The sequence below is a fragment of the Ischnura elegans genome, chromosome X (genome assembly GCF_921293095.1).
Source record: "Ischnura elegans chromosome X, ioIscEleg1.1, whole genome shotgun sequence".
Classification (NCBI taxonomy): domain Eukaryota; kingdom Metazoa; phylum Arthropoda; class Insecta; order Odonata; family Coenagrionidae; genus Ischnura; species Ischnura elegans.
In genome coordinates this window covers 23,392,111-23,406,487 of record NC_060259.1, presented here as the reverse complement: position 1 = coordinate 23,406,487, position 14,377 = coordinate 23,392,111, and positions in this window count along the sequence as shown.

Here is a 14,377-nt window from a genome sequence, read left to right as displayed (position 1 = left end):
CTTGCTTGTGCCCCTCCCAGAAAGAAATCCTGGATCCACCCCTGCCCATGTCTACGTGCCTGTATGCGAGGCTGTAGACATATATTTTTACGGTGGGGTCAGAAGCGAAAGAGGGGTTGGTATACCATAGAATGGGTATATATTGTGAGAGGTTCATTTGGGGAGGATTGTATGAAAATTTCGGAGGGGTTTTAATCCCTTTTCTCCGCTGAATAAGGCCTTCCAATCAGGCACCGTAAAAATCGCCTCATTTCCTCCACGAAAAACAAGTGGAAGCATGGATGTATGAGTTCTTACTGAGTAATTATTACCACTCTGTCAATAAATCTGCAACCCTTTTGCTTCTAAACCATTTCTCACGGAGGACGTCACCCAAGACGTGTCATATATTCATGCTAGTGCTTATAAAATGGTTCTTTACCTACATTGTTTATTCTCCAAAACCCCGAAAACAGTATTCTACGCTCTTTACATTGGGCATTTCAACTGGCACCAATGTAAACAACACGGACTTTCTTGTCCCCAGACAAAGGAAATCTTGCTGCAGGCTGAAATCTTTCGAGGGGCAGGAGAGAGGAGGAAGGGTTGCATAAATGAAGAATCTATTTCGGCGAGGCTTCCGTGAAAGGGGAATGCATTTCTAGGGGGGCCGATATAATGGGGGGTTAACCTTTTCTTGCTAGTGACGATTTTGCCATTTGGGGCTCGAACCCATGGCCTTCGGTTTGCCTGTCCTTTTACCCGCCGCTACCCAGGCCGGCAAAGTAATTATTAAACAAAAAATGACTCATATTCATGTGTAAATTAATTTAATAACCAATTGCTTGCTGAGGTATTATTTGCATGCATATGTATTGCTGGTGTAGTTTCAAGTTTTGGAAAATGAATTAAAAACCTACAGTCCGAAGCAATGCAAATGCTTGATGCTCAGAGATGCACTCTACTCGCATAATCAGTTAAGACAATGGTTACTTTTACTTGTTTATGTGCATGGGTACGTTCTATCCCTTCTATTCCTTCATCTATTCAGCTTAACTTGCAGATCGCCGGAAACTTATTTATATCATCCATTTATCAGGTAGTGGCATTACTGAATGAAAATGTCATTGTCCGCTATTTGCTGGCAAGCATTGATTTGGGTTAGAGGTTTAAACATGGGCATACCCAGCGAGGGGCAGGGGGGGCCACAGCCCCATAGAAGCAAAAATCGCAAAAGTCTGTAAGCAAAATCAGTAGGTACTGAATTGAAACGAAAGTATTCAACAAATTTTCTTTAAACCCACGAAAAATGAAACGTATTAGTATAAGATATGTAACTAAGATAAAACTATTTTTTCAAAGTAATAATCTCATAAAATAATAAAGCTTATTCTTAAATTCTCTTTAAACGTTGGTTTAATTCAACCTTTCCATCCTAAATGTCACAACTTGGCTTGCCCCTCCCAAGACCATGGCTTGCCCCGCTAGTTATGATCCTAGGTATGCCCTTGGGTTCAAAGTAATGTCTTGCTTTGGTAATGAACTGAACCATAGCCTTTTTTCATTTTAGAAGTGTAAGATAGAATTAGATGAACCAATTTAGTCTGGGGCTGTTCTCCTGCCAAGTTAAATCGTTGAATAGTCATCAGTTCGACCACACCTCAATCCATGTGTGAAATGAACTTCTCAAAAGAAGTATAGAAAACAAATTAATTGGTTGATATCATCATGAGATTTTTTGGTCAAAATTGTGTTCATTATAAGGCTCATCCGAAGGTAATGTATGCTTATGCTTCCTTGATTGTGGTATGCAACATGGAATGATCACTTGACTTATTATGTCTGTATCGTGGTCTTGGCATTCATGCCAAGGAAATTACTTCACAGAAGTTCACATTCACAAATTTCATATTCACGGAAATGCCGTATCATCCACATAAACATGGCAGTTTTTCCTTCCCGATTAATGTGAAATATGCTCAGTTTAGTGCAAGCTTGTAGTTATGCCCAGGGGCGGATCCAGGATTTCTTTCTGGGAGGGGCACAAGCAAGGCTGTATCCAGGATTTTGTTCGGGGGGGGGCACAAGGATACCTTGTTATACAAAACGAACGAAATTATAATGGGACTGTATTAAAAATCTATCATATTTTTAAGGGTCTGGGGGGGGCACGTGCCCCCGTGCCCCCCCTGGATCCGCCTATGGTTATGCCAGTGAACCAGTGGTGTCCATCATTTGCCCATGTGTGTTTATAATTATATACAGCATGGCTAGAGAAGTGATAATTGATACCAATTTATGTGTGCACATGATGTGATATGTTAAGGTGCAGGATTACAATAATTCATCTTCAGAGTATTTTAAAGTCCCAAAGAAGTCTTAGTTGGAGAAGCCAATGCAATAATGAAGTGAATGAACGAAAGTGGAAAACTTTGGTTTTATGGCGAAAGGAAGGTTTGATCAAGTAATGCATACATTTATGAGAGGCTAGGAGGGAAGGTATACCAGTTGATGTTTTTCTGTGGCCTATAAAAAAATATTTGTTATCTTACTTCTCGAGGGTAGTTGCTATATAGTCATGCATGCTAGTGTGTTACTACACTACTTAACTGCTTGCACTGAAAGTATGTGCGATAATGGTTTCAGAAATAGATTGGCCTGGCTTTCTTCCTGGTGGGACCTGCCTTACTAATCTCTCTATACTGCACCACCATATAATTTCTGCCTTTGAAAAAAGGTATCAGCTGGATGTCTGTTACATTGACTTTTCTAAAGCTTATGATTCCGTTAATCATACCCTCCTCATCCATAAACTCCAGTCACGTTTTAATATCCATGGCACTCTCTTATGTTTAGTCTCTAATTTCCTGACTTCCCGCAGCCAAAGAGTTCTAATAGAAGGTATTTTGTTGCATTACTTACCTGTTTCTTCTGGCATGCCTCAAGGCAGTGTATTAATCCCACTTCTGTTTACTCTCTACGTTGACGACATTATTGATGACATTCTTCCCTCTAGCTGTGGTGTTCTCCTCTATGCCTGTTTTAATCTTTTTATTGTGGTGTAAAAACTTATTGCAATACAAAACTAACTTCAATCCACAGTGATGCACAGATATATATCTAAACCTAGAGGTCAACCTTCTAAGTTTCCACACCAAGTTACATGGTGGCCAACCCTGAAGATTCACACAGATTAAAGATCTACAACACCTCCCCTTTTAGGAGTAAAAAGAACATAAAAATTGAAAGTTTACAAACCAAGACGCCTTGGAGGTTTAACCATATGGCCACTCCTTGTAGTAGTTATAGGTAGGCCAGCAGGATGTACAATATTTATTTTATTTATTTATTTATTTATTTATTCGCTCCAGGACATGCAGTTACATGTATAGAGCAAGTCAAAATAGAGGAAAATAAAATATACATAGGTCATAAATATATATAGAAGTACCAGTCAAGTATTCCACTTCAACGAAATAAATTCATCCACAGAATAGAAGGAATTACTGAGGAGGTATTTATACAGTTGGGATTTGAACAGTGAAAAGGGTTTTGTTTCCCTTAATTTATGTGGGAGGCAGTTGAACAATTTCACCCCTGCATAAAGGGGGTTTTTACTAAAGAGGGTGAGGCTATGAGTGACCACCCTAAAATCCCTGGACGCTCTGGTGTTATGATTATGTACATCAGCATTAATTTCAATTCCAAAGAAACTTTTATGGAGACAGACAAAAATAACAGTAGAATATATATACAGACTAGGTAATGTTAGTATTCCTAGGGATTTAAAGTGTGTCCGGCAACTACTTCTCCCTGGAGTGTTGCTTAAGATCCTGATGGCCCATTTTTGAAGTTTAAAAGCCTCGTAGTATGGTGAGAATGGCCCCAAACTACTATTCCATATTTCAATCGGCTATGAACATGGGCATGGTAGACCAAAAGGGCTGTTTTAATATCTGAGAGAGCTTTAATTCTTCTTAATAAATAACAACCGGTTGCCACTTTGGTGCAAAGATTGTCTATATGCACTTCCCAAGATAATGTTTCATGAACATATAGACCTAGGTACCTAGTTTCTGCCGAAGAGCATAAAATTTTACCATTTAGCCTGAGAAGAGGAGTACAAATTCTTTCCCTCTGAGGAGTACGAAATCGTATAAAAGTAGATTTTTTTTCATTGATAAGAACTCTATTATCAACACACCACTTATTCATTGAACTGATATTTTGTTGCACTTCATCATGGTTGAAGTATTTAGAGAACAATAAATGTGCCGTATCATCTGCATACATGACCACTGTCCCACCATTAAAATAAGAGGGGAGATCATTAATGTAGACAAGAAAAAGAAGAGGACCTAAAATGGAGCCTTGAGGTACACCTCTAGTGACTGCCAAAGGAGTAGAAGATGTGTGAGAACCAATACCAGAAGAGTAGATACTTACAACTTGGGATCTAGCACTTAGGAAAGATTGTATCCAGGTATTGGCAATTCCAGAAATCCCATAACTATTGAGTTTGAGAAGTAAGATTCCATGATCAACTGAATCAAACGCTTTTTTAAGGTCATAAAATACACCTGTAACAGAGTTCTGGTTGTCCAATTCAGATATCAGTACATGAATGAACTCCGCCAAGGCAGTTTCAGTAGACCTATTTCTCATGAAACCAAATTGAGATTTTGAGAGGATGTCAAATTTTGTTAAGAATGATAACAATCTGTTGAAGATGACCTTTTCAAAAACCTTAGAAAACACTGAAAGGACTGAGATCGGTCAGTAATTATTTATATCTTGGGGGTCACCATTCTTAAAGATAGGAATAACCTTAGCCACTTTTAATTTATCAGGAAAAATTCCCAGAGAGAGAGACTCGTTAACTAAATATGTTAATGGGGGTATTATTGCCATTTTTACATTTCCTTTCCACAGAGAACCTGGAATGTTATCAATGCCAGAGGAGCGTTTACTACTTATTTTAACAAGTATATTATTAATTTCCTTCTCGTCAGTGGGGTAAAGAAAAATAGAGTGGGCTAAATATCCCTTGGAGCGAACAGCGTTGGCAGGATACTTAGATTGGTTATAGGGAGTCAGCATGTTATTATTGACATTCAGAAAGTTAACATTGAACAGGTCAGCTATAGCAGTTTTTTCTGATATTATTGAACCTTCATGAAGAACAGCACTAATATTAGATGAAGAAGTTTTAGAACTACTACTGTTTTTAATGATATTCCAGGCAGCTTTGCATGGGTTAGTAGCAGAACTAATGATGGACATATTGAATTTTCTTTTTGTCTCATCAATCAAAATTCTATGTTCACTTTTTAGAGTTTTGTAAGCTCTTTCAATTGACTGAGAGCCACTTGATTTTAATTCATTAAAAACCTGCCTTAAACGAGTAGATGAGGCTCTAATTTCATCTGAAACCCACTTTTTCTTTGAGTTAGAACAAGTCCTCACAGCTTTTAGAGGAAAAGATACATCAAAGCAATACAAGACAGTAGATAAAAAGTTATCAAATTTAGTATTAAAATCATCCCCGCCATATACTGATTCCCAGGACTGCTGCTGCAGTAAACATTGAAAATATGCTTGGGATGAAGGTGAGAACGATCGTTTATGATAAGCATGAGGGTTCTTAGGGTTTGACCAACATTGAGTATTGATCTCAATCATTTGGGCTTTGTGGTCAGAAAAGTGTGTATCAATGATAAGACTTTCAGTAGACGGCATATCTAAGAAAATATTATCAATAGTTGTGGATGAAGATTGAGTTACCCGAGTAGGACAAAACACAGTAGGGACAAAATTGAATGATCTTAGCGAATCAAGTAACATCCTCGACTGGGTGGATTTCAAGCTGAAATCAATATTGAAGTCCCCACAGAGAATTGTGTTCTTAGCACTCTTTACAAAGATTGGAATAACATTACTTAACAAATCCAGAAAAATAGAAAAATCACCACTAGGAGATCGATAAACACATACAATTGCAATGGCAGTGCCATCAATGTCAATTAGGATTCCACAACATTCATAGTCACGCTCAATACTTGGATTTATAAATCGAATGTTTCGTACACTAATAATTTGTTTAACAAGAATCAATACACCACCATTTTTGCAAAGAGTTCGACAATAGGAGGAGCAAATATTATACCCCTCGATTTTGAAAGTACTTAACTCATCGGAGTTTAACCAGTGCTCCGAAATGCAGACAACATCAGGATCATGTTCACTCAAAAATAATTCCAGAACATTAATTTTGTGCCGTAAGCACTGAATGTTTAGGTGTAACACCTTCACTTTAGTTTTAACAGTATTAGGTTCACTTATAGCACTGCGCGAAGCAGATAAGGGAGCCTGACCATTAGGGGTAGCTAGTCACAGAGGGTTTGCTGATCCTATTTTTGTTTTAGCACGAGTGCATACTCCGTTTTGTTGAGGCGCTGATTCAACTACTTCTGCAGGTTTATGTTGATCACCATTGATCACCAACCAATAGGGTTGGGTACACCTGGTTGATTCACATGACCACTCCCAGCGGTAGACATAGGTGGATGAACAGGATATATATCAGATCTTAGTACAACATTTTGATTCTCTGACTCTACAGCATTATGGATTGCTGCATTCACATCTGGTAGTAATGTTGCATAAGATGAGGGTCATGCTACTATTCTTTTTTTTAAATGTATGATATTACGCCTCACTACATTTCCCACTGAATTTCTCACCAAATACGAACGAGGACTTTTATGTCTATTTACAATGACACCATGCTCCCAATAGTCACACTTGCTTGTTTTAATGAGTACCTTTTCACCCATCTGAAAAGTAACTTCCTTCCATCTGGAGGTTTTATCACAGTTGGATTTCATTTGGTTCGGCTTTGATTGTAACGCTTTTACCACATCCTGTGGTCTGATGACTTTGGGCTTAAGCGTGTTATACGTAACCGGCATCTTTGTGCGTAGTAAACGATTAACCAGCAACTGAGATGGGGACCAGTCTAGTCCAGGCAGAGGAGTGTTTCGTTATTCACTCAAAAGGTTTCTGAAATCGGATTTTTCTTCCTGACTCTTTTTTAGAATCATTTTACTAAGCTTCACCCCTATTTCCGCAAGTCCATTAGAGCGTGGATAGTGAGGACTACTTGTTCTCAGCTCTATTTCATTACTTTTATAGTACTGCCTACACTCCCAGGACGCAAATGGCATGTTGCCTGCCAGGAGAAGTCGAGGAAACCCATGAGTACTGAACACAGTCTGCATAGCATCTATGACAGCTGGTGCTGTTTTGGACTTAAGTTTGCAAATATCAACCCACTTAGAACACTTGTCTATGAGGACAAGATAACATTTACCAGAATAGTCAAATATATCTGCACCCACTTTTTCATATGGAAGATTTGCCATAGAGCGGGGTTGCAATGGTTGCTTAAAATTGGCTGGGCGAAACTTCTCACATATTCTACATGATTTTATGTAATCTATAATGCTAGATGACATGCCTGGCCAATAAAATAACCCTCTACCTCTAGCCTTAGTTTTAGTTTCTCCACAGTGACCCTCATGTAGCAACTTAAGGACATACGATCTCAAAGCACCTGGAACTACTACTTTTTCCCCTAAAAAATTAAACCCTCTTCAAAACAAAGATAATTTTTTAGCTTATAATATCGTTTTACACTCATTGGATAACTTTTTATAAACTGGCCAGGCTGACTTGCAAAATTGACTTATTTGACTCAAGACCATATCTTTGCTAGTTTCCAATTGAAACTGAGACAGACGCTCTTTAGACATAGGCAGATGCTTGCTAATGGAATGGACTACCTCTAGCATTTGTGGGTCATCAGTGACATGGTCTGTAACATAAGAGCGTGACAAATGGTCGGCAAAATGCATAAGTTTACCCGGTAAATAAGTAACATTTAACTGATACTTCAATAATTTCAACCTTAGTCGCTGCAAACGAACAGCACCAATTTGATGCACTGGTTTAGTCATAACATTGATTAGGGGCTTATGATCACTCTGAACCAGGACTGGTTTGCCATAAACATAGTAACGAAATTTGGAAGCTGCAAAATAGACTGCTAAAGGCTCTTTATCTATTTGTGAATAATTGCACTCACTGCTGGTGAGTGATCTTGAGGCTATGTGCACTGGTTTAAGACCTTTAGGACCTTCCTGAAACAACGTACACCCTAGCCCACTTAGTGAAGCATCACATTGTATAACTAATTTAGCACTGGGATCAAAGTTAGCCAGTACAGGGGCATTGGATACTAGATTTTTAAGCCGAGTGAATGCCATTTCATGGCTCGGAAGCCATTGCCATGCAACATCAGTTTTAAGTAAATCATGGAGAGGAGCTCAACTGTTGGACGTATTTGGTATGTATATCCGAACATAATTAAACGTTCCTAAGACTCTCTGTAGTTCTTTGCGATCACCTGGTGCGGGCAAGTTTACCAAGGCATGAATACGATCCGGGTCTGGTTTATTACCTTCTTTAGAAAATATTTGCCCAACATACTTCACCTGAGATACTTTGTACTGGAGTTTGTCTCCATTGAACTTGGCCCCAACTACTTTTGCCCTCTCCATCAGTTGTTTTACTCACTCATCATGCTCAGCTTGGGAGCTTCCGGTACATAGAATATCATCAAAAAACAAAACTACACCTGTAATATCTCCAAAATTTTGCTCAGTTACTTTTTGAAACATCTCTGGGGCATTGGACAACCCATATGGCATGCGTAAATATTTGTAGCACCCAAATAGGGTAGAGAAACAACACTTGAACGACGAATCATTGTCAAGCCGTAGCTGATGAAACCCTTCTTTTAGATCAAACACTGAATATATGTGCTTATTACTTAATTTTTCAGACAACTGTTCAATTGAGGGAATTTCATGAAAATTCTGAGAATCACTTAGTTTAATTCAGTGGGGTTCAGACACAATCTTAGTTTACCTGAAGGTTTTTCGACAATAACCAAGTTACTAACCCAAGAATTGGCATCAAGGGTATCTACCTCTTTTATAATACCCTTCTTTTCCAGCCTATCCAGCTCTGATTTCAACTGAGGCTTAATGGAACTAGGAACTCTCCTTGGGGGTTTACAAACAGGGCTTGCATTACTTCTAATGACAATTTTACATTTTTGTGGTAAACAGCCTATCCCACTGAAATTTTCCTCATAATGTAACACAAAAGCATCTCTATTACTACTGGAAATATCATGAACACATTTTACCAGATTGAAATCAACACATGATTGTATTCCCAACAGTGGAGTACTCCAAGTGGTTTAGATACTACCGAAACTGCAGAGATGGCAGGTATTCCCCTTGTTAAACTGCCCGATATTGTCGATTTAGAGAGCCCTTCCGCCTAGAAAGATTGGCTTATATTTGTGGGGGATTTTGAAAATTATCTTATCACCACGGGACAAGATGAATCGGCGGGCAAAGTGAAAATAGCTCTCCTTAAAACTATGTTGGGATCGCAGGGTTGCAAGCTCTATTTGAAACTTTTGATTTATCTAATGTAAATAAGCTAGCTTACGTCAAAGTTAAGGAAGCTTACGAAAAGTTTGTAAATCCAAAGCAAGACTCAATTTACGAACTGTTCGTGTTTCATCAACGGTTCCAACAGGAAGGAGAGACATTTGACCGCTTTCTGACAGATTGTGGGCGACTTATAAAGAATTGTTGTTATGATAGTCCAGCCCCTCAGGAAGAAAATATGATAATCTACCGCGTGATTCAAGGCATCCCGGACAAGGGCGTTCAAGAGTCTTTGCTGCGAATGGAGGACAGAACCCTCGCCAAGGTAGCGGCCTACTGTCAGTCAGTTGAGATCAGCCACCATCAGGTTAAACAAATTAACGGAGCCAATGAATCTACAGCAATGCCGACGATTGTAAAATATTTAAAAGGGTTAACACCGCGGCTGATTCCCTGGTTTTACAAACTGCTCTTCAATCGGTAGAGAAATGGTGCAATAAATGGCAATTGTGTATCCTGGAAAATCCACTGCGATGTATTTATTGCTGTAGAATAGCACTATCACCTCCACTTATACTTTAAATAATCAACCCGTTCCCTCTGTCATTTCCCTCTCCGATTTAGGCATCACTTTTGGCCAAGAATTAACCTTCTATGGACATATAAAAACCATTGTTAACAAGGCTATGGCAGTGGTTGGGACCCTATATCATCTGAACGAGATTTCCGAACCGAGTGCCTTAAAATCCGTCTTCGTTGGATGTGTGCCACCCATCCTTGAATATTGCTCTCCCATTTGGTCAACTGCTTCTCCCACCACACGAAAGCTACTCAACCGTCCGCTCAATTTCTTCTTAGCAATAGTTCCCCATCGCACACCTCACCTCAGATTCTCTTCACTTGTAAAAATACTTAATTCGCTTGGATTATTACACCCCACCCTCCACCGATTGACATCAGACATCAAATTTCTTTACTTCATTGTGAATGGGTCCTTCAGATACATTGATCTCCTAACATGCTTTTCACTCCGCATTCCAGCTCGCAAAACCCACAATAATGAAGCTCTGCACCAGCCCAATTTCCGTCTGGCAATATCTCATAGCTCCCTCTGTTACCACTTACCCTCCATTTTCAATTCAATCTCAAATACTTCTTCTTCTCTTGACCTCTTTGCCTCCCGCTCCAATTTTAATAACCAACTGAAAAGACTATCTTTTTAATACCCACCTTTTGTATGTATTGTATATGTTGAAAGTCATTGTTATTTATGAGATTATTTTTATACATGCTTTTTAATTATATTTACATAATTTATTTTGTTTATAAACCCAATGTAAATGCCTTAGTGCTGTTTTTGGCGTTACATAAATAAATAAATAATGGATAGCAAGTTATAACCTGCTTTGGTTGTTGGGTTCTGAGATTTGTCTCTCATCCCATGAGCTATAATTTATTGGTGATACAACTTAGTCAAAACCCAATTATCCTAGTATAATGCATTTTAGTTGATGGGCTTTCAGCCTGTACAAGTGGAGGTATGTAGTACTTTGTGGTACCTAATATGGACTATTGGTAAATATGGGTATGATGACAAGAGCCCATTAGTTACCATGATAATTTGATTTTGCTCATTCATTGAAGTGTAGGATTGCTATCTCTGTTGGGATTTTGCTAGCTGATATATCCATATGTTTAATTGCTATGCAATTTTATAATTTTGGCATCATTTACCTGTCTTTCACTCCAGCTAGAAGGTGATGTGACTTGTACCTTTACTTGTGACATTTAGGTTATAACTGCTTCATATTTCATTGGCAACACCCTGTCCTTTAAAATGGTAGTGGAAAAGTAGCAAGCTACCCTGGCCTTTGCCATTTTCAATCCTGGTTCTCTATTCTTTCGAGGAAAATGATGGATTGAATTGAAACTTTCAATTAGTTTGCTGCGAGGGTTGAGTTTTTACAACTGTGTGTTGTCTTCTAGGTTGTTCGTATTGTGCTATTTACCACCTTAATCCTGTCTGTGCCTTTGCCTTAAGGTTGCTGGGGTTGATGTTTCAGAGAGCCTCATTGCAGACCCAGCTGTTAATATAAAAGCATGTGCCAGTCTAACCATAGGAGAACACGTATCAAAGATGATAGAAAATGAATGGGCTTCCTACATGAAATGATGACCTCAGGTGTGATATTAGTTTTATTGGATAGAAGAGTCGCTGCAAAGTTCACTGGCCTGGATGATGAGTACAGCATTGTATTTTATTTTTGCTCTGAAAAAGTGGATTTCCCAGATAATTTGGCTGTTGGTTAACACGCAGCTTGTATCTACAGTAAGGAGTGGTACTTTGGACTAGTGGAAGCTCTCAACCATGAAGGAGGTGATATTTCAGTTAAGTTCACGACACTTAAAGGACCCTCTCCTTTATTCTCTTAGCCAGAGAGAGATGTTTGCTGTGTGTCACTAGGACACTTATTGTGTATGCTTAATCCTCCTGCAACCATAAGCTCTGGAAGGTCATAGTACTTCTTGAGGGAGGAAGTGGCCAACATTAAAAAAAAATATTTAAAGTTGGTGAAAAAATTAAGACATCTCAGAATGTGGTCAGCCAGTTAAGAGGAAGTTCACTTCCAAATCAATTGGTAAGGATGGTGATTTGAATTGTACTGTTTTTATCAAGTTTCCAGTGATGTAGAATAACTAAATGAAACATTGAAAATAAGGATTAGTGTGAAGTACATGAGAAATTTCTCAATTCAAATGATCAATTACAGTTCCCTTTGACATTTGATAATATACATTCCTGTGATTTCAATACATCTGGATATGAGATGTGCATACTTGGTCTTTGGACTGAGGTTAAACGGAATGTAGAATGTAATAGTGTACCATGGTTCCTGGAGGTTTTTTTTTAGAGATGTGTGAATAGTATCCGCGAATACTCGAATACCTCGAATACAGGAAAGTATTCGATATTCGAGATCTCGAATAATTATGCTAAAGGTACACTCTCGAATACCTCGAATACTTTGAATTTCGCGCCATCCACTGTCGCAGGCACGTCATTGGTGGCAGCAGTGGGGGTTAACCAAGCTACCTGTTGAAAATAAGAAGTTGGATGAAGCCGAGTATCAGATCAGAGGGCGTGCCGCTGAAATGGCGTTTGGTAGATAAGACAGAAAGGCATTTGTATACATCAGACAGAAATCCATCGTAGCAGTGTAAATGCCGAGACGGCATGCAATCATTTTTTCGCGAGGTTGTGTGTCCCCTTAGAGTATTTGAAAGATATGTTAGTTGAATCAACTATATGCCCAATTGCTTCCATAAAATTAAAATATTGCATTAATCTGCTAAAATCCTGTTGAATCCTTTGAAGGAAATCACAATTACCAGCCAAAATCTTGTGTTTCCTGCTGCATAGGCAACCAAGTCAAACTTTCCCGCATTCATCGTTTAGTATTCAAGGTATTCGAATATTCGAGCAATGATTTAATATTCAAATTCAATATTCGAGTCCGAGAAATCTGCGAATCGACCCATCTCTAGTTTTTTTTAAATAAAACTCCCTCACCTCGAATAGTCCTGATAGTACCAAATTAACAGTACGTGGGGGCATTCACATGATTGCTCGTGTGTTTCCTACTCTACTAGCCAATAGCATACACTGTAGTGAGATAACGCATGCTCCGATATAGTTCAATCATACAAGTAAATGCTTATCTCTCCTCTACATCATGTAATTTCTATGTGCCTTGGAAAAGATGCCTTTTTTTCCCGTGACAAAGAATAAGTATTTTTTTTCTTAAGGAATGCTGGACTCATGATTTTTTTCTCAGGATCTTTGCTCATACATTAATGATTACTTAAAACTGAACCATGAGTCTGTATTTGCATGGCCTTTCCCTGTGGATGCTGACAATGAAAAATGGTACAAGCGAGATTTTTGTAAACTTAATTTTTTTGCAGCTGAATTACTTCATGCAGTTGATATACAATGATAATCTTGGGATCATTATGGACTACTTAGCTCTAGAAGGAAATCATGACTTTTCATAACAAAAGAATGGGGTTATGGATAAAAATAAAAATAACAATATGGTGCACGTTGCGGCACTGTAGGGGTCAAACCCAAAATTCAATTGCTCATATTTCATAAACAATCAACAGTTGGAGGCTAAAATTGTACACAATCTCTAATCATACCAGAATGTATGACCATGGAAAGTTTAATGAAAATTGGAGACGGTGGGTGTCAGGGCCCGGTTGATTTGAAATGGAACGACCCCTATGTAAAACATTGAAAATCACTTGGATCTGCTGTGTGTGCATCATGGATTTGTGGATTAGGCTCAGTCAAAATAATCATGAATTTATATGATTTTTTTCATTATGGACAATGTGAAAAATCTTATCATTGTCAAAAATCTAACCACGTGAACGAATTCCTAAAAATGTACTGAAACTCCCAGCTCTAGTGTTCAGCATACCCTAATTTCTCAGCGTGCTGCCTAATTCAGTGACGCAGCGAGGGGGGGTTTGGGGGGATAAAACCCCCTCCAGAGCTCAGAGAAATTTTATGTTTAATCCATTTTACTTAATTGGATTGATATTACTAATAGAATAGCGTAAGGATCAATAAAATATCTCTCAGAGAACCGTAAAACTCACCAATTTGAACCATTTTTCTTGAAATTCCAAAATTTATCAATCTCACACATACCGCTTATCCTTGTGGGTACCTTTTCCATACTCCCACACACCCCAGTATTAGTTACACCTAAACCCCCCCCCCCCCCAGCCTTAATTCCTAGCTGCGCCCCTGGTCTAATTTATTTAAATTAGTGAATATTCATTCATGTCCATCATGCTAA